Source organism: Gymnodraco acuticeps, unplaced genomic scaffold (genome assembly GCF_902827175.1).
Source record: "Gymnodraco acuticeps unplaced genomic scaffold, fGymAcu1.1, whole genome shotgun sequence".
Classification (NCBI taxonomy): domain Eukaryota; kingdom Metazoa; phylum Chordata; class Actinopteri; order Perciformes; family Bathydraconidae; genus Gymnodraco; species Gymnodraco acuticeps.
The window spans coordinates 195,825-214,965 of NW_022990771.1; the positions used below are offsets into that span (position 1 = coordinate 195,825).

Below are 19,141 nucleotides of genomic sequence, written 5' to 3' on the forward strand. Positions count from 1 at the left end.
CATTATTAGAACAGCAACTGCAAATCCGTGTCCTCATCTAAGCATTTAAGTGAATGGAGTCAGCAGATATCCGGGCCTAGGATACTTCAGGCAGTGACAAAGACCTGTTACATGCTCTTGGCTTGTCTCCACTTCATTAAGGAGTCACTGCTGTGGCTGGAATGAGAGGAAGAGATAAGGTCTCAGAGAGAGAAGTGTGGAGAACTATAGGCAGATCCCAACCACTTGTTATGCACATTTCCCTTCCTTTCCATCCTATTTAGGCGAAATGTGGGCTGGCATGCCATTGTTTGAGGCACGCAGGGAGATGTGAGTGTGTGGGCCATTAGGGTTCTCAAGCTATTCAGAAGATTCCTGAAAAGAAAATGAAAAAATGCTCTAATCCAGGCCCATTTCTGAATGTCTATAAAAAAATATATATAATAAGCCAGATAACCTAAGAGTTATATTTTTTCTGCACATACCTCTGAGGCTTTCCCATCCTCTCTGAGGGGGGCAGGTGGCAGCTGCTCTGCCCCCCCCCCCTGCCTCTGACTCTCTGGCAGACAGAGCCAGCAGCAGCCCACACTACTGCCTCTAACATTAGCAACGCTCCAAGAGGAAAAGCCATGTGGAGCTGCCCATCACTTCCAACTACACAACACATAACACACTCAGCTCCCATGTGATCACACTCTTCTTCTTTCTCCATCTTTGCTATCATACATACAGAAAACAGATCGGCTGGGAAAGAAAGCTACTAGCCTCAAAGCTTATCATAATAATGGATCTCCCTTTGGAACCTTAAACATCACATTAGTTCCCTATCTTTGACTCTTAAGTTTCGATAAATGATTAAAGGGGGACAAAAAGAGTTCCCAAACTGACCGTCCTTCCCTCTTTGTCTGGGAAACGTAGCTAAAATACAACTTCCCTTCTGCACAAGAATGTGACTCAAACTTATGAAGTGAAAGCTCTTCTTTACGCAGCTTGACTTACTGAACACCCCCTCTGGAAGCAACCACTAGCTGTTAAAGCACACAAAACACACAAAGAGAAAACACAGGAAGCTTACCTCACTTTACAGCAATGTACAAGCCGCTCAGCAATCCATCACCCAGCACTATCCCTTAAGTCTAAGTTGGTGGGAGCAGCTGTAGCAGCAGAAGAAGGAGCAACAGGCGCGAATAAACGAGATCACCACAGAGAAACAAAGATGAGAGCAAGAGAGAGAAAGTGAGAGAGAGCAAGAGAGCGAGGGGGAAAGAATAGCAGAGGGGGGAGGAGAAGAAGGACCGAGTGACTGAGACAGAGCTAACGGTGACTGACAGACTAGCAGAGACTCCGAGTCTGAGCAGGAGGTTTGCTGAAAGCCAACAAACTAACTCGCTCCTCTGCCTGCCTCTCCAGGTTGACGTCAGAGCGGTCACATGACCCTGCTCTGGTGTGGAGGGGGAAATGAAAGGGGAGGGGAGACAGAGAGACAGAGAAAGACACGGAGAAGCCTATGTTGCCCTGGTAACAGGCACACTGCACTGCAATGATTTCAATAGGTCATCTGACACACACATGCACACACAGATGCACGCGCACAGGTTCTTACATACAGACAAAAGACAAATATAGACAAAAAGTCTTTACACTAATAAATGAAGAAATCATTTAAGAAAGTGATACAAAGTGATACAAAGCACATCAGATTTCCTTTGAAAAAAAAAAATGGTTTACAGAAAAAAAAGGCAGTTAAAGAAGGAATGTGCACCAGATAAACGCCGCTTTTAAACTCTGCCTCTGAATAAGCATTTTGTTTTGCTCTTTACTCCAGGTTTGTTTGAACTTTAAGGTATGACCTTATTGAGGAGCAATGGTGCATATTAGGGGCATTTTATTGTATTGTTTGGGCCTTTCGAAGTTACTATAGAACACAATTCCATATTTTGTCATGATTTGGGTCAAATATTGAAAAGCTTATTTTGCCAGAACAAGAGTTCAGTTATTAGAAATGGACTTTCTCTGTTTGTCCCTCTGAAATGCCCAAGCATGGTCAGTCCTTCATGTCTCCAGTGATTTCTTTCAAGAGATGACTGAGAAGATAACAAAGGTATAAAGAAATATGGAGAAGAAATGAATAAGAAACAAATACACTTCATTACTTTAGGGAAGTGGGGAATAGAGAGACTGGAGTTTCAATTGCATTTTATTTCATTTTTATGATAATACTGTGGGACAAGCTGAGGAACAACACCTGAACAACTATATCACATTTCAACAATAACACTTTGATTATCAGCCAATCAACAGGGGGATAAGGTTATGATCACGACTTCATGCCTCATTAGCAGAGTGGAGACTACACAGATGTTGTCTCTGTCAGAGGTAATGGTGCCTGCACTCTTTCGGGTAGCAGTGTTTGTCAGAAAGATTACAGAAAAGTATATCTTTACACAATAACAGACTAATACTCAAGTAGAGTGGAGGCTGCATAACTGTCAGTGAATAATTAATTAAAGCAATATTTTATACACTTATTTGATTTCTTGCCGGGATAATGTTGATACAACTACAGTATATGAAGCTACAACCAGCAGCTTGTTAGTTTAGCAAAAATGGAAAATACCAATCAACCACATTTGCCATCAACACTGGTTGGATATCCGCATATTTTCTGGCAAATCTTCCTTTTAACATAAACACTGGAAACAGGAAAATACATTGTTTGGCTCTTTCCAAAGTAAAACAATATTTACTTGTCAGCACCTCAGTTCACCAAGTAACTCAATATATATATTTATATATATATGCGTTACACTCCAGAAATATACAGTCACTGCTTCGAGCCAAGTAATCCTTCCCCTGTTAAACCGCAACCTGTTATTTTCACACTGTGGTTTTAGTACAAATTTAACAAACGGCATAGAAAGTGTTTTCCTGAGAGGTGAGATCAGTTGTTTACCTTTATGCTTAGAGAGCTGGCAGTTGAGTAATTCAGAAAAAGCACTCCAAAAACAATTCTAATTTGAGGTTAGTCAGTTTGCCAGTTACAGTGCATAAACACAAAATGAACTGAATATACCATTTCTATTGACATTATAATGGCCTCCTTCTTTGTCTATCACAACAGACATCCAGACAACAGAGAGACATTCTGCAGCATGTTAATACTGTATATGAGGGGGGGGCCACAGTCTGAAATGTTCTCTTGCAGAAGGATAATGTATCCAAACAACAAATTGCATTGCTTATTGTAACAGTACAAAGAGTGATACCGAAAGCCTTTTTGTCCCTTTTAATCCATTCTATGAATTTGTTTAAGTATTGCATTTGGCGCGTTCACACCAAGTACTTTTCCCACGAAAGGTTCATGAGAACTCTTTAGTTCTCATGAACTAAGTACAGATCGCGTTCACACCAGAAATTAGTCCTTGAGGGAGGATTAGGCAAATGAAGCCGCTGACGTCACTTCTTCTTCTTCTGCTTTGGGTTTACTGGCAGGCCGCAAACAACTTCACGGCGTATACTGCCGCCCAAAGTCCCCGGCCGGAAGTCCCCGGAGTTGGGGGCTGGCTTCAGTAGAAGCTGCTGGGACTCCCAGTCTCTCTGCGTTTCTGCGCTGGGCTAATGCTAATAATGCAATGCGAGGATAATAAAATGGCGGTTTCACAAACGTTTTTGGGAGTTTGACGGGGCGTGGTTTGCATTCCGCCCAGCCAATCAGACACAGGAACCTTTTTCTCCCACGAAAGTCCCTGCTCTCTAGCAGGGACTGAAAAGGGAGTAAAAAAGGTTCTCTAGAACTAATTTAGTTCCTGGGACTTTTTGGTGTGAACGCAACTAAATCGTAGTTCTCAGGAATCTTTGTGGGAAAAGTACTTGGTGTGAACGCGCCTATTCAGTGATGCAAACACAGGTATGGTGAAAAGAGAGAGAACTATTCGAAGCAGAAAAAAAACAGCGTAATATACCATCTGACAAAGGCCTGTGCTATAGTGCTTCAATTAACTGCTATTCTTTATAATATACTCAGATCAATAGGAGACAGAGATGTTAAGTTATAAATCAAGGGTTTTTATTATTATTTACAGCAGGGGTGGGGAACCTTTTTCCTTTACATTTTTACAACATCCTCCGAGGGTCGTACAAATGATTGAACTCAACCTCTGCTTAAAAAAACTAAAATCACAGCCCATTAATTTCACCTTTATTTCATGCTGTGCAAAGAAAAAGCAAACTCTGAATCCAGATATCTCACCATGACTCACGCATGCATGCATGTGCACGGTGTGGCATGACCACCAACACAGAAAGATATGGACGATGAAGATGTGTGCAAATGTATTTAGTATCCTATCCATGTGAACATGATTTAAGTGGGGGGGGACCTAACCTCCTCTAGGGGGGTCCGGGGGCATGCTCCCCCGGGAAGATTTTTGTTTAAATATTGAAGTTAAAAGCATCAATCTGGTGCACTTTGAGAGCAACATGAGGAGATCTATGGATACATCTCTCAACACCATATGAAATAGAACTGTGAGCAGATTTTTCTTTTTGGATATTTTACAAATCACTCCCCTTTTGAACTCTATTCTTGTTATCTTTAACAACTTTTTTGTTACTGTCATATAGTATTTTATACCTGTTTTTCATTTAGTCTCATTAATAACTATAATGATCATATCAAGGTGTGCCTTAACCCCACTGAGCTGAGGTTATTTGAGCCTCTCAGGAGAGAGCTCTCTTCCACCTCGGGACGGGTGGCGCAGTGGTCTGTGCATCCGATCATCAGATCAAGGGGGAGTGCTGGGGAACTCCAGTTCGAAACCCGCTCCTGCCGCCACTGCGTCAGGCCATTGTGTCCTTGAGCAAGACACTTCACCCGGATTTGCTCCTGTGGGTATTGTCCACAGTACATGTATAATACCAATGTGTACTTGTCAAAGCGCCTCGATGACCTCGAGGCGTGAAGATGGACGGTGTGGCGCAGTGCGCTGTGCAATGATCATCAGATCAAGGGGTGAAACCCGCCGCTGCTGCGTCTGTAAAGCCGGTGTGTCCTTGGGCAAGACACTTCACCTGAACTTGCTCCTGTGGGTATTGTCGACAGTCTCTGACCATTGCATGTAATGTGTAATGTGTATATATGTAAAGCGCTTTGAGTCATTGAAAAAGCGCTATAATAAATGTAAGGAATTATTATTATTATTAATTATTAATTAATTATTACCTGGTTGTAGAAAAGCTCTTTAAATTCGTTAGCATAGCTAGCTAACCAGATGCTAACAACAACAGATCACCACTGTGCTTACAACTAAAGACACAGCCACTGAAACACTGTGGCATGTGTACGGCTCCTTATGGGTACTGCAATATTTGAAGAGCTGGAGCGGCGTTCCGGTGCTCTCCGTCAGCACTCAAGTCTACACTCCTTTCAGACGAGACATAACCACGTGAAGACACGTTACGCTTGTGTTGTGTCCTTGGCCAGGAAAAACAGGCACTCGCTTGTTTAATTATTTTGCAATCTAGATTTCTTCTAATTCTTTGAAGTGAGAAGTTGTCCGTCAGTCGGACGGACTGACGGACCCCCCCCCCCCACCAAAACGAAAACTCTTTGGTTCTCCACGAATTACACAAGTCACCCAAATCAGCGTTAAAAAAGCGGGAGGCGCCGAAGAGGGACTAATTCGTGCAGGCTTTCCAACAGTAAACTCATACGTCAAAATGTCACCAAACTTCCTCTTCCAAAATGTGCTGTGCATTGTGTCAAGTGTATCTGGGACAGGGCTTGAGTGTCAGACAAAGACTGGGGGAGGGGAGGGGGGGGTGCTAAGGCCACACACAGCAGACCCTCCTCACACCATCCTCCACTGACCTGTGAGTCTCAGCAGCTTTGGGCTGATTTCATTCATCTGAATAGCATCTGCTGGCTGCCTGAATGGAGCACCATGGGGCCCAGATTAGGGTGGGGTAGTGTGGAGAGTGGGGTGAGTTCAGCCAAGTAAAACACCCCCCCCACTGGACTGCTACAGTAGGTACGTACAGAGGGGTGAGCAGTACTCAGATACTTAAAGTAGAAATACCACAGTGTTAAAAAAACTCAGTTTTTAAGTGAGAATCCTGCATTCAGACCAGGGGAGACCGAGCGTTCTCATCGGTAGCCCCCAGGCTCTGGAACGACCTGCCCCCTCATGTAAAATTGTCGCCCACTCTTGAAGCTTTTAAGTCACGCCTAAAAACCCACCTCTTTTCCCTCGCTTACCAGTCAGTCTGAGCTATGTCTTACCTATTTGTATGCTTTTACTGTCTGTCCATAGCCTTTATGTGCCTTGTATTTATTCTTATGTGTGCTTTTTTATCTTTTCTTATGTGTGCTTTTTATCTATTCGTGTAATATTATATTTTATTATAATGTTATGTTCATTGTGAAGCACTTTGGCAAACCCTCTGTTTTTAAACTGTGCTATATAAATAAAGTGGATTGGATTGGATTGGATTCAAAACTAAGTAAAAAAAGTATAAACAGTAAAAGTACCAAAAGTAAAAGTACTCAGTTAGCATAAAGGCCCATTTCAGAATAATATGCTTTATTGGATTATAATTATTGATGCATCAATGTGTTCATAACTCTTCTGAGTGGCATTAAAAGCATGTTGCATAAAGCCTTATTATCACATTAACTTTGACAGCCCTAATAGAGACACAAGTAGAAATGCCACACAGGGCCGAGACAATCAACAGTACAAAGACATTTAATAATGCCTGCAGCTATCAAGACTGCAAAGATCCTGCTGTGAGACGAAAGTGAAGAGGGATCAGATGCTGTACGATACTGAAATAAGTGCCTTAGCAACAGGTTAGAAAATTGGTGTAGGGATGAATTATTTAGATTAAAGTGTCCTGGATTTAGAGGGTTAACTGATGATTCCCAAAGGTGGATATAATAGGCGCGTTCACACCGGAGTATTTTTCCCCATACTTTTCCCGTTTAGTTCCGTTAGTACCCCTTATGTCGCGTTCACACCAAAAAGAGTACTTAGTGCCGGGAACTTTTACCCCCATTTTTAGTGCCTGCTAGAGAGGTGGTACCAAAAAAGTACCAATTTCTATTGGCTGGGCGAATTGCAAACCACGCCCCGTAAAACTCTAAAAAGTTTTGTGAAGTATTGTATTTGTGGCATTAGCATTAGCATTAGCCCCGCGCACCAACGGAGAGAGAATCATTTATGGCAACACAAAAAAAAACATGGGAGCGGTGGAGATGAGGAGGTGTCGGCGTTCCGGCGATTTACTCGGAAGGCTTCAGTAGAAGCAGCTGGGACTCCCAGCAGCTTCTACTGAAGCCTTCCGAGTAAATCGGAAGCTCCGGGGACTTCCGGCCGGGGACTGTGTGAACGCGAGTGGTACTTAGTGCCCTGGGGAATTAAGTGCCGGGCCACTAAGTTCCGGCACTAAGTACGGCAAAGTACTTGGTGTGAAAGCGGCTAAGGTCTTGAAAAACAATGTGGAAAAAGCCAATACTAATATATCCTGTTTTATAAGGGCTGCATTTGAAGGTGAGAGGATATGCCAGTTATCATAAATAAGTGTAAGGGGAAAGTCAAAAGGGAATTATTTGTTGGTAAATGAGATTATTAAAAAAAGACAAAATGTTGCATTTTTACAGATCAAATATTTGGGACGACAGACCACCTTATATAACCTTTTAACAAGACCCTTCCCAATACTTTTAAACTCCACTCAGAACTTCTGTAGAGGTATGTAATCAGCTTCTGAGAGTGTGTTTGTGTGTGTGTGTGTGTGTGTGTGTGTGTGTGTGTGTGTTTGTGTGTGTGTGTGTGTGTGTGTGTTGGGATGTAGGGTGGGTAACCGGGACTAGAGGGAATTCCTTCCTCTTGAAGACTCAGGAAGCAACAGCATGGGAGGAAGAGAAAACAATTTCTCTTTCCAAGGAAAACCCATTAGGAACTGTTTCTTGGGTCTCTCCCCACAGTATGAATGTTTGAGACTCACATCAAAATAACTACATCATTGTCAAGTTTCTAAAATAAGCTATGGGTAGATAAAAAAAGAAGTCTAAAAACACAAATACAAACTTAAAACAAGCAATACTGAGTAATGACAAATATATGCTTTTGCTTATGGTGGAAATATTTCACTGGACAGTGTGACCTGAAAGCTGAAGGTTGGACTTGGTCATGGTGATCTCAGCAGCTGGGATGGCCGTATTAGATAAGAGCAGATTATGAATTGGATAATAAGCTCTAAGGGAGGGAAGGCCCTGAACTCTTAACAAGGTTTGAATGTCTTAGCCAACAAATTAATGGAAGTAAAGAAGCACACACACGCAAGACACACAGCTGGTAGGCGCTATACAAGGCTAAGCTCTATGTACAGGGACCCATTTTTCTGTCTTATAATTACACCATTCTGTACAGTGAGCACTAGTGATTAGAGGCTGTGAAACACGCATTTTCTGAGTGGTTTGAACATATTATCAACACTTTTTTATTAGGGTAGCTCACTCTCCAACCTCTGTGACCACTTAGACTAGCTTTAAGCTATTGTTCAATTGCACTTAGAGGTTGTTCCGCATATTATGCATCCTTTCTGAGGGTTGGATGCAGAGTTGAACATATTTTGGGGCAGTATGTCTAGTTAACAGCAGACTCTGAACAAGCAACATCAACAGTAAAGCTGCATTCCCATGATACGCAGAGAAAATGTTGCCATTGAGTTTCTTTGGAAGGAGCAGTGCTGCCTGACGGAATGCTAGCCTCGCTTTCGTTTAGTGCTGCGCTCAAAGTCAACTTATTTCAACTTTGATCCGCTGACCTTTCTACGTGCAATAAACCCGATGATAGCTGAAGTGTTATGATCGTATGAGTTTTCAACCTTTTTATTTTATCATGGCAAGATCTGTCTTTGTTTTCCCATTTCATTTCCCGTGTTATGTCTGTTGCTTCCTGTCTCTGTGTTCCCTCCTGCTTGATTACCCGATTGTGTTCACCTTGTGCCCCTGTGGTTCTCTTCCCTCCCCACCTGTGTCTTGTTCCTGTGATTAGTCTTGTGTGCATTTAGGTTCTGGTTTTTCTTTCAGTCTGTGTCAGAGTCTTGATGTTGTAGGAAGTTCTTGCTCTGAGAGAGTTTATGGTTTGCCTTGCCTTGTTTGCCTGAACCAATTCCGCCAATAAAGGATTTGATTCTCAAGAAACTTCTGCATTTTGGTCCTATGTACTTTGCCCTTCAGCCGTGACATGAATGAAGCTTGACTGTCTCAAATTGTAATGATTGTGTGCATTGCTTGAATTTCACTTAACAGACTGTATGTGGTTTGTCTTGTGTGTCATGTTTTGCATTTTGTCTTTTTGTTTATGTATGTCTGTAAGTTGTTGCTATTGTCGGGACCCCCTTGAAAACGAGATGGTGCATCTCAAGGGGTTTATCCCAATGAATAACATTTTCTATATATAAGCAACACAAGCTAGAAAGTGAGGTAACCATAGAAACAAAACTTAACTGGCTTAAGAGAAACTTTTAATGAAAAATCTATCATGATCACCTTTTCTGCTGTGACATTAACAATAGGATAACTTGAAATTCCCTGTGTTTAGCATGGGTCAAGGATGATTTAGTCCTCATCTTCCTACTTTAATAATAATCCAGGTTCACATGCAAAACATGATGTGGACCATGCAGCATGTGTCCCAATGTGTGCCTGTGCAAATACTTTGATTAACCAGTTGAGCCCTGAGCCTGTTTTTCAGGCCTCAGGCTCGAAAATTCCCAGAACAATTGACTATACCTTCACTTCTAAAATGGGTACATTAATAATCTTTTTTCTCAAAGCAATGATAAACCTGTGAGTTGGATGTAGAAAAGTCAGAATCAATATAGATTTTTTTAATTTTAAAGTAAATTCAGATTGAACATAGTAAACAAATGTAAATGATAGTGTCCGTCCAAAAAAAAAAGATTACTTATAGTGAAAACCACCCTTGAATGATGGGATAATAGACTAAAAGCTTTAGGAATCCAAACTATGACATAATAAGTACTAGTGTTGCACGGTGTACCGATACTTGAAAGGTATCGCGATACCCTGCCGTTAAAAATGTTACGATTCCTCCGTTTCATTAGTATCGGTACTTTAAGAATGACAGGGAAAATTACTCCGGTGAGAAAGCGCTGTTTTAATAAGAGCCGTGTGTGTTCATCGCTCTGCTCCGTGCCTGCAGTCCCTCCCCTCTCAAGCACGCTCTAAGTGCCTCCCCTCTCTCATGCACGCGCTAGCTGCCAGAGCATGTGAGAAAGCGAGAAGCATGGCTGCGAGTGGGAGTGCAACTGCCGCTGCGCCTCGGCTTGTTGACCAAAAAGACGCCAGAAGCGAAATTTGGAAGTATTTTAGCGATATCTCTGACAGTGAGGGCAAGCCTACGGACACCACGAGGCCTGTCTGTGAGACATGGTTTAGATTCCTGCAAACTAAGGGAGCCAACACATCAGACTTGGCTAAGCACCTCGCCGACCGGCATCCAGAGCTGTTTAAAGAATTTAAAGACAGACAGGTTAGCGAATGTGATAGATAACATAATTACATCATGCTCAAGCTCATGCCCTCAAATCTAAGTCAAACTAGTGTAATTTATTTTGTGACAAACGAACGTTTTCGTAGTTTGACGAGGCAATTAATGGCAATGATAACTGTCTAATATGGCTATCTTTTTAGCTAACTTACCAATGTGGCTAACATCTGCAATGTACATTTTGTCAATAATTATTTATATTACTATCACATGTTAATAAAATATAAAGTTAACTATCAAAGAAATCACATAAACTCAAGTATAAAGAAGAGACCATGTTGTAAGAAAACACTTAACAGATAAACTACAATTGTATTGATCATGAAAATAATAAAAGAAAAGTATCGAAAAAGAATCGGAATCGCAATTCTTGACTTGGTATCGGTATCGAAACCAAAATGTTGGTATCGTGACAACACTAATAAGTACCCTGTATCAAGATTGATGCAAAACAAGTGACATTTGACCTTTTTAGAGAGATTTAGAAAAACAACCCACTTCTGGGGTCATTTGGGTGGATTTGCCATATCTCTGGCCCCCCTCGGTCGATTTTGATGATTGACACCTCTTTTTAACTGTTAGAGCCAATAGAATTGAGGGGAAGTTCCTCAAATCCATCTAAACATTACCCATTGGTGAATGAGTGATGCGTAGCCAGAATGCCCAAAACCGGAAGCTGTCATACACTCTCGTAGCAGCTAATATGAGGGGGGGCCTGCTTCTGCCTGTATTGTACTGCTGTAGCGGAGTTCTGCGTCCACCTGTACTGTGCTGCTGTGGTGAGGAGGATTTTGCCGCGGAGACGTGTCGGAGAGAGGGAGCGGCTCCATGTTTTTCGTGCTGGGCCCTGCTTTCCACCTGTCCTGTTTCTGCTGTAGCGGAGGCCTGCCTCTACCTGTCGTGTGCTTTCGCTTGAGGAGGATTTGCCCCAAAAACATCACGGATGCTGTGCTGGTCTGGGAAAATGGCCCTCATCATGATTCTGCTGTGCCTGTTAACTGTTTTGGACAGTGAGAAGTTCTCTAGTCATCCTGAGAAGTCTACTGGATTCAGGTCTGTTCTGCCGCCCACAGTGGGCATCGGGTATGTTACGCGAACAATTACTGGTTGCCTTTTCACAGACAATCGTTCTTCAGGACTGTTTTTGAGCTCTTATCACATTTTCACAGACTTTGCTGGTGATCTTAAAGTAGATTAAGAGGAAAAGATGCCTAGTTTTCTTGTTATTATTGCTATCTGGAAATGTACAACCTAACCCTGGTCCGCCCAGTAGTAGTAGTCAGATCGCTACTCCTGCTGATTTTAAATCTAGGTCTGGGTTGGGATTCATCCACTTGAATGTGCGCAGTCTTTTATCTAAACTAGATTTTGACGTTATTTGTGTCACAAGTTAGACACTTCTATTATTGTTTGTTTGGTGGCTCAACTAAACTCTCCTGTCATTTCAGATCCCGCCTTCCTCCAGGCCCTTGTAATCAGCTCATTTCACTCACCTGGTCTCCCCAGCCCTTCCCCTCACCCGTTACTCATTCCCTCATCACTCCACAGTATTTATACCACCTCACTATCACTGGTCCTTTGCCAGATTGTCTTGTCGTTTCCGCCAAGCTCTCCAGTGAGTGTTGTATTCTAGCCTAGATTTTTGTCCTGCCCGGTTTTTGATCCCTGCCTGCCGGTTTACGGATCTCGAGTTCCTGCCTGCTCCCTGTCTGGTTTTGGTTGCCTGTCTGACGGATTTACTGGTTTTGACCCTGCCTGTCCCTGACCTGAATAAACTGAACATTGCTATACACTGGTTGTATCTGAGTCGTGCTATTGGGTTCTGATCTGTACCTGTGATCGTGACAATTTGGGCAAGCTCGACTGACGCTGATGTCATTGTTTTATCATAAACGTGGCTAAACAAATCTATTTTGGACTCTGACATCTCCTTAAAGAGCCTGTGACACGAGTTTCCCCCATCATCCAAATCCATCAATTTGAGTAAATATTGTCCCCTTGAAACCGTTACTGAACTGATTTTGGATATTTGTACTTTGATAACCATTAATCTGCCCTTCAATGTTGACCATTTTCTGGATCTTCTCTGGGATTCTTCAAGTCCCGCCAAATTATGTGTGACGTCATTGCGGGCACAGCGCTCCAGCTGCACCGTTCAGGATCCCAGCATCTGCATGTAAACGCACGATGGCACACACAGCAGCAAGCTCAGACAGCGATGACAGTTTAATTTTGAACGTGTCTGAGAGCTCATATGAGGCTGAAGGATCGGTTTATGTTGTATCTGTTAGAAGTTTAGGAATTAGGTGCGTCAATATGGGCGATAATACGGTCATGTAGCCAGTGGTGGACTGGGACTAAAAATCATCCCGGGACTCTCGACCGGCCCACTTCGGTACCACTAGTAAATTGTCAAGGGGGGATGTGCTAGTGACTTATCCGACCGGCCCACTTCGGTACCGGCCCATCGGGATTCGTCCCGATGGCCAGTCCGCCACTGCACCCAGCCCAGCCCACGTAAACTGTCAATGGGGGGAGCCTCGCTGCGGGGAAACGGTGGACCTAGTGTCCCGATCGGAGTGGGAATAATAATAATAATAATAATCTGTGCATTCTATCCATTAATTTCCCCAACATTGTGGTAAAAAAAAAACACACGTTTAATCCATGTTGGTGTACTACAACTACAAAAAGCATCGGTTTGTTTTCTCATCAGGAAATGCAGACCGGCTCAAACAAACGATTTTTAATCATCATCCTCACGATCATTTAATGTATCATAAGTTCGTCGAATTGACATGAAAGCACTAATAAATGTAGTTTCATCCACTTGAGTTTACAACTACAAAAATAATCGATTTGTTTTTATATCACATCCTACGGGAGGAAATTCAGCAGCTCTCACTATCGATTTTTAATCCTAATGTAATCATCATCTTCACCACGATCATTTATGTTTATGTTCGCCGAATTGACATGAAAGCACTGACAAATATGAATATACTGTAGTCAACTTCATTAAAACGTTATTAACGTGCCTAAACTCAGTAATTCACCATTTCTACGCATGACAACACACTTTGTCCGTGTTTGGCTCTCTCGCAGCACAGTGAAGCGTTCCCGCATTGACGTCACTTCCGGCTTCCCCCAAAACTTCAAAATGAGTCGAAGGAATTTCCCCGCGATGTTCGAAATTATTGATATTTATCGGAACGGTATCGCACCTTCTTTTTTAAACTGACGGTTCGAGATTACTAGTAGCCCAATATTTCATTGCACAACAGTTGTTGGGATGCTGTCACAGGCTCTTTAAATGGTAACAATGTATATCGTACCAACCGACCTAATCAAGGTGGTGGCGTTGCCATTTATGTGAAAAATAAGTAGTGTAACCACGTTGGTTTCCAAATCAATCAGTAAGCAACTCGAATGTTTTGCCTTGAATATTGAAGTGGCAAAGGGTGGTCATGGTGGTGGGCTGTTACAGACCCCCCTCAGCTGTCAAAGACTCCTTGTTTCGTTGGCAAATCTTTTATCTCAACTTGACTACAAGGAAATAGCGCTATTAGGCGATTTTAACTGGGACTGGTTAACTACAGTATCAGAGGATTTTAAAAACCTTTGTATCTCTTTAAATGTTACTCAGATTGTAGACAGTCCTACTCGCCCTAACATTAAGTCTCCAAATAATTCCTCCTTAATTGATGTCATTTTAACAAATGTTCCCCATAAATACTCATCTGTGGGAGTATTTGCAAATTATGTGAGTAACCACAATTAGGGACACAACAGTCCAAAAGGGTAAACCTCACATTATAATAGAGACACAAAACATTTTGTGGAGCAGGGTTTTGTACATGATCTGTGTGATGATGTTGAAACTGCATGGTCTTATTTTTATCTTGGTTTTATGGAAATTATTGATAGACATGCACCCCTGCGTACATTTAGAGTGAAGGGACGAGACAATCCTTGGTTTTCTGCTGAATTGTCCAGTCTCCTGCATGAGAGAAACAAGGACTGGGCAAAGGCTAGGCAATCAGGCTCAGAGGTAGAATGGCTGCGATTTAGGCAGCTAAGGAATAGCTTCACATCGTAAATCAAGTCTAAGTATTATCTGTCAGTTACCACAAATAACCTGAATAATCCTAGAACATTTTGGAAAGCCATAAAATCGTTATCCACCGGTGAACTACCTCTCTGAAAGGTCCCAATGTGTTCAGTTTGATGGGCTCACTTCTGAGTGGTTAAACATTACAAATGGTGTACCACAAGGTTCTGTCTTAGGTCCACTTTTATTCCCCATCTATATCAACAGTTGAGGTCAAAATGTGAATGAAGCAACTTTACATTTTTATGCGGACGATACCGTGATGTACTGTGCAGGTCCCTCCATTAAGGAGGCTGTTGTTAAAATACAGGCTGTTTTTAATATTATTCAGACTCAGCTCTCTGAGCTTAAGCTTCTTTTAAATATTGATAAAACGTAGTGCTATTTTCAAAAGCCAAAAAGACACCGGAGACCACTTTGGATATTGTTACTACGCAAGGAAAAGTACTCAAAGTGGTTATCTGTTATAAATACCTTGGTATCTGGCTTGATCATTGCCTCTCTTTTAAACTCCAGGTCAATAATCTGCTTAGAAAGCTGAGGATGAAGCTCGGTTTCTTTTTCAGAAACAAGTCCTGTTTCTCACTTGAGGCCCGGAAAAGGCTAGTCTCTGTGACCTTTTTACCTGTGCTGGACTATGGTGATCTGATATATATATATTAGGGGTGTTGAAAATAATCGTTTCTACGATGCATTGCGATGCGGACGTGGACGATTCGGTCTCGATGCAGTGACGGAAGATAATTGGTTATAGCGTAGTAACGTTGCTTCCTGATTTTCCGACCGCGGCTTTACTATAACGTTTTTTTTTTCTGTCACTTTAATATCAAATCGGTCGGTGACGCAGATATCAGGGAACAGACGTGACAGCGGCACAGCAACACCAAACACGGAGCAGTCTGCTTTATCCACCAACACAAGAACACCAGTCCAGAACCAACAGCAGAAGGACCAGGGCCATATCCAGGATTTCCTAAACACTGAGGTCCAAACATGCTAGGGGGGTTCGGGGGATACCCCCCGATATTTTTGGGATTTTCATGATCTAGTTAGGAGCTTTTTAAGTCCTGAGGGGGGTTACAAATCGGATAATATATTGATTTCAAACCATGTCAGTGGGCTGCAGCATACATTATTTTTGAAAGTGTAATACATACGAATCAGTTGATTGTTACTATTAATGATCTGGACTTGCAGAAGAGGCTAAAATGATCACAACACATTGTCAACATTCATTTTCCATGTCTCTCTCCTTTCCATAACCTGCAGCCTCTCTTCCATCTTCTTTAGTTACATTACATTACATTACATTTAGCTGACGCTTTTATCCAAAGCGACTTACAATAAGTACATTCGACCAGGAAGACACAACCTTGAAGAAAACAGAATCATATAAGTACATCAGGCTTCATAGAGCCAAACATTTCAAGTGCTACTCAACTGGCTTTAGGTAAGCCAGTCCTTTATTAGTATAAAAGTGCTTCGTTAATAGTTCTATCGCTCGAAGTGGAGTCGAAAGAGATGAGTTTTCAGTTTGCGCCAAAAGATGTGCAAGCTATCTGCCGTCCTGATGTCAATGGGGAGCTCATTCCACCATCTTGGAGCCAGGACAGCAAACCCACGTGTTTTCGCCGTTGGGAACTTGGGTCCCCCTCGCAGCGAGGGCGCAACGAGTCGTTTGGCTGATGCAGAGCGTAGTGCACGCGCTGGGGTGTACGGTTTAACCATGTCCTGGATGTAGGAAGGGCCAGATCCATTCGCAGCACGGTAAGCAAGTACCAGTGTCTTGAAGTGGATTCTAGCAGTTACCGGAAGCCAGTGCCTTTAGTCTCTCTGTCTTCTTCCTGTTCTTTACTCTCTCTCTCCTCTACTCTTTCTCTTTCTTCAATCTCTCCCTCGTTGTTCACTGTTTGCTCCTCCTCCTCACTTGTCGCTCCTGCCAGTGAATTAAAAGCAATTCAGCAATTTAGTTCATTTCACTTGTTTGTTTGCATTGTTTTTTTAATTTAAATCTGTTTTGTTTGATTCTCAAAAGAGAACAAAGATGTAAGCAAACAGTGTTTTATACAATTGTATGTTATTATGACATCATAACTGCAATAGATGTATGTTGTTTTAAAAGAATGCCTATTGTAAATGAAGACTATTGTCATAGATAAATAGATAGATGGGGTTATTATTAAGCCTACATTCTTTTGTGTGACTGTACCTGCAGTTCCTCCCTGACTTCCATCTCTTTCTCTCTCTCTGCCTCTCCTGTCTCTTCCTTCCCAAAGCTGAGCTTCGACTGACGTAGTCTTTTCATTATATCTGAGTCAGTGTAAAAAGAAAACAATACAATGTTATATCTTCAATGTTTTACTCAAATTGAAATGAAAGAAAAGCATTACAATGTTCATTCATCCAATGTCCTTCTGACATTGGATGAATGTAATTAACTTTAGCTCTCTAGCTAGTTTATTCACGCAATTTAAACCAACGTTTAGACTATAGCTGCAATATAAGTTAGTGTGCATGTTGTCGGACGTCCACTGACTAACGTAGAGCGTTCACACAGGATCTGCTGGTCATATGATGTCCTGATGAACAGAAACACAAGCAGCCCGCTGGACTCAGATCTCTAGATACTTCATCACTCCTTCGCTGCTCCGATACAAGTCCGGGCTGCGGTGGTTTGTTGATACATGTCGTCTTCTTCTGTTTGCTTTAACCGAGGCTACGTAGTTATGCAGCGCCCCCATCGACAGTAAATGGAAGTACTACAAAGAACCCCGTTTAGTGCAATTATTTCACAAGTTTTGTTATAGACACAGCTCGAAAAATATTACCGAGGTCAGGACCTCGGTGACCTCAATGGTGGATACGGCCATGAGAAGGACCCGCTCTGAATCACTCCGTGTCGCTGCGGCACAGGGATTTATGTTTTTCAAAAATAATCGCGTTACAATCATGTCAGGTTTTTGGTGGATTTAATTAAGTCTTGGATTGCAAAGTATGAATGTCCTCGATCAATTTTCAGACGATATATACGTGTGTAAAGTTTGTGAAGGCAGGAGGAAAAAAGCTTCCGCGATCACCGCCCCCTCCCTGAAAATAATGAGTGACAGGCTGATAGTGACCCGATAGAAACTTTATTATTCACTTAATCACTGAGATATAATGAAGCTAATTTAATCTCATACATTCATGGGATTTATGTAACAGTAACACAGAGAATGTAAGTGTGCACCCACATGCAGTATTTTTGTTTGTATATGCTATTGTAAATACTCCTGTTGTCTGCTGTGTTCAGACTCAAGTCCTGTGTGTGATGCCACATTCAGGACATTCAGTGTCCTTTTTTAACAGAAGACTGTTGCTAGAAGCTGCAGCTAGACTGCAGAAGCATTATTTTTTTGTTTTTGAGGATGGAACAACTTCACACACAGATATAGGGAGGCTAGACCTATACAATTGATTTATTTTGGTTTATAAATGAATGTCAAGACATTTATGTTATTGATTTCTGAAGCACTTTCTAAATAATAAAAAGAGAGTTCATATATATTTACTGCATGTATATATTGATTAAAAATAAGCCATGTGCAGTAATATAGAAAATTGAGGATGTAACGCATTGGTATGAATCGTGATGCATCGGGATATCGAATTGAATCGAATCGTTGACAGGATAATCGTAATCGAATCGTAAGACCAGTGAAGATGCACAGCCCTAATATATATATATAGGGATGCTCCGATCGATCGCCGATCGATATCGGCTGATACTCACTCTCTGCCGATCGCAGGTGCTCTCTAAAAATGCCGATCGCGAGAGCCGATCGCATGACGTAAAATGATGACGTAAAATACATGACACTTTTCTCTGTGCGCTGCCAAACAAGTTCGCCAAAATGGCTTCACCAGTTTGGCAGTATTTTAAGGTGTCCGAAATGTACAATAAAATAGCGGTATGCAACGTGTGTGAAGCAGAAATCCTGCTGTGACGGACCAGTGAGCGGAGCAAAACACACACCAAGAGTTAGACCTAACACACTTAGCTATTTTATCTACCTCTGGAACAAGCTAAACTAGTTATAAATATGTTTATTCTTCACTGTCGGGTCACTCATTACTGGATCAGTGAGCTGCATGAGACGATACTGACAGGCTGTCAGGAGAGAGAGAGAGGGGGGGAGAGAGAGCGCTTCCGCTCATTTCTCCCGTGTTATTCTCCAAAGTTAATGTCAACTTGAATAATGTATTTCATTTGAATGTAATAATCATGTTGGTTGTTGTTTGTGGAAGCGCCAGTGAATGAGCCCCATTGAGTTTTAAACATCACTTTAAATGGAAGATCCCCATGCCCCGCCCACTCGATCGGTATCGGCCGATACTGATTCCGGCGATCGGCCCCAAAATTGGCGATCGGAGCATCCCTAGATATATATGAATGCACCTGCCCATTACCTGATCAAGTTAGATGCCGCCT

General features: G+C 42.1%; 1 protein-coding gene across 4 annotated transcripts in view; it reads right to left on the reverse strand.

Moving 5' to 3' along the window:
- LOC117556919 (neurocalcin-delta A) overlaps positions 1–19,141 on the reverse strand; it is a 115,750-nt gene that overhangs the window by 33,944 nt on the left and 62,665 nt on the right. Inside the window, exon 1 of one of the 4 annotated variants that reach the window (XM_034232519.1) lies at positions 1,055–1,374. The exons of 2 other annotated variants lie outside the window; for them this stretch is intronic. The gene's annotated coding sequence lies outside the window, so the exon portion shown is untranslated. Of the gene's footprint in view, positions 1–1,054; positions 1,375–19,141 lie in introns of those variants that run through there. One more of the 4 variants, XM_034232516.1, reaches the window with a different exon arrangement.